General features: G+C 57.5%; 1 non-coding gene across 1 annotated transcript in view; it reads right to left on the reverse strand.

The window, feature by feature from the left end:
- The window catches only part of LOC124752949, a 1,909-nt gene extending 1,467 nt beyond the window's left edge, over positions 1-442 (reverse strand). Inside the window, exon 1 of the ribosomal RNA XR_007012293.1 lies at positions 1-442. This exon is cut by the window's left edge and continues 1,467 nt beyond it. This is a non-coding gene — a ribosomal RNA (small subunit ribosomal RNA).
- Positions 443-2,500: the final 2,058 nt, after the last annotated feature.

Below are 2,500 nucleotides of genomic sequence, written 5' to 3' on the forward strand. Positions count from 1 at the left end.
TGCCTTCCTTGGATGTGGTAGCCGTTTCTCAGGCTCCCTCTCCGGAATCGAACCCTGATTCCCCGTTACCCGTTACAACCATGGTAGGCGCAGAACCTACCATCGACAGTTGATAAGGCAGACATTTGAAAGATGCGTCGCCGGTACGAGGACCGTGCGATCAGCCCAAAGTTATTCAGAGTCACCAAGGCAAACGGACCGGACGAGCCGACCGATTGGTTTTGATCTAATAAAAGCGTCCCTTCCATCTCTGGTCGGGACTCTGTTTGCATGTATTAGCTCTAGAATTACCACAGTTATCCAAGTAACGTGGGTACGATCTAAGGAACCATAACTGATTTAATGAGCCATTCGCGGTTTCACCTTAATGCGGCTTGTACTGAGACATGCATGGCTTAATCTTTGAGACAAGCATATGACTACTGGCAGGATCAACCAGGGAGCTGCGTCAACTAGAGCTGAGCAGCCGGCCGCCCGGGAGTGTGTCCCGGGGGCCCGCGCGAACACGCAAGCGTCCGCTCAATCATTCTGCAAACAGGAGGAGGCTGAGCTCCCCTGCACAATACACCTCGAAACCCTCTCAGGTCCCGGCGGCGCGCAGCGCCGTCCCAAGTACTTGGTCGGGTTCGAGAGAGGCGCAATCGCCCGGAGTTAGGCGAGTAGACGCTTTCGGTGCGACCACCCGTGCTCCCAACTGAGCTTGCCGCTGCCGACAGAGGCCCGGGAGCGTGCTGTCGTGGCATTGCCGGCGGGAGACAACACGCGCCACCTACGGTGACCGGCAGCTCCAACGCCAGCGCCACAGAAGGACAAAAGCCCCACTTGGGTGCCGAAGCGAACTCTCCCAGCACAGCGCACGCGCCAACACATCCGCACAGCTGCGATACAAACCACCAGCGAGAACCGCTGGGGCGACCGAGCAGCAGACGGCGTCGCGGCGCCGAGCGCCGGGCGGCAGCGCATCCTCAACGCACACAGTCCTCAATCGGACCAGCACACTGAAGATGTCCACCGCGCTTCGCACCGGGCCCGCGAGGACCTACTTTGGCCGCACGGCGCCGCGCGCAGGGTGCGCCGGCGCGCAGCTGCGACGCCTGCCGCGTCCGTCGGCCGGCGCGCCTGCCACTGGCCGCCCCCACCAGCCGGCTGTAGCGCGTGCGCCCACGCACCGCGCGGCCAGCACGCCGGGAGGCGCCCCCTCACCGGCCGGGGACGGTCCCACCCAGCCACCGCCGCGTATCGCTTCACACCCAGATGCCGTTCAGTTTCGTCGGCATGGTGGGTATCGCTGGAACAACCGGTTAGTACCTCAACCTATCGTCGCCATCACCGATTCACCCCTAGCGAGAACAACCGCACCACAACAGGTTACCATTTGTTCATTTGCGTAACTTCACCAGAAAACGCAGGCGTCCATCGCCATTTGCAACTTCCACGATTATTGCATGCCTGTGTCAGGTGTCACGCCACACTACGTCTGCCCACATACACGCAACAAAATGTGCACGCCTAGACAATACGTGGAAGGTGGCCCCCGTACGTATGCGATGTCCATTGCTCGAACGACTGTCAACCGGCCTCTGTAGCATGTCGCAGATATGGAACGCGGTGCACCATGCCATCACGGTGTGTGAGGAGAGACGACTAGGTCCGAATACATCAACAGACAGCTCATGCTGATCGCCATCCACGGCGTCCGTTCCTCCCACACGTCTCTATGGCGTACCACACTGCAATCCAGCTCTCATAGGGAGACGACACGTAGCTGCGTGCACAATATTTGCACTGTATGGTCCGCCGTTTTTGGGCGCAGTCGTTGTACGGTCACACATGTGCCACGATGTATCATTCAGTACATAAGGACGAATGTGCAGTACAGATTGTGGTTTACGCGTACGACATTAGCGGACAGTTGACACAGGCCGCACCACAACGTAGCCTGAGTACGTCGCATGCGGAGGGCATTGAACATGCAAAGTTCTCACCAACCAGCTTGCGAAGGCAGGGGGCAAGGTGGGGACGTGGGGAGGGGCGGCATGTACGTCCTGCTGCCATCCACATTACAGTGTACAGCAGGAGCATGTGGAAAGTGAGCAAGACTTGCAAGGTGTTTAACATGAAGCGATACACAGGGGAGCGGGGAGTGCGAGTAGCGAACTATATTGCGAGGGTTGCGGGTGGGCAACACTACACTAATTGAACGAGTCGTATAACAATTACAGAGCAGGTTTAGGCGACAACGTGGGTTACGTTAGGCGACAACGTGGGTTAGGTTAAGGCACGACGTGGGTTAGGTTAAGGCACGACATGGGTTAGGTTAAGGCACAACATGGGTTAGGTTAAGGCACAACATGGGTTAGGTTAAGGCACAACATGGGTTAGGTTAAGGCACAACATGGGTTAGGTTAAGGCACAACATGGGTTAGGTTAAGGCACAACATGGGTTAGGTTAAGGCACAACATGGGTTAGGTTAAGGCACAACATGGGTTAGGTTAAGGC

Source organism: Schistocerca piceifrons, unplaced genomic scaffold (assembly GCF_021461385.2).
Source record: "Schistocerca piceifrons isolate TAMUIC-IGC-003096 unplaced genomic scaffold, iqSchPice1.1 HiC_scaffold_496, whole genome shotgun sequence".
Taxonomy (NCBI): domain Eukaryota; kingdom Metazoa; phylum Arthropoda; class Insecta; order Orthoptera; family Acrididae; genus Schistocerca; species Schistocerca piceifrons.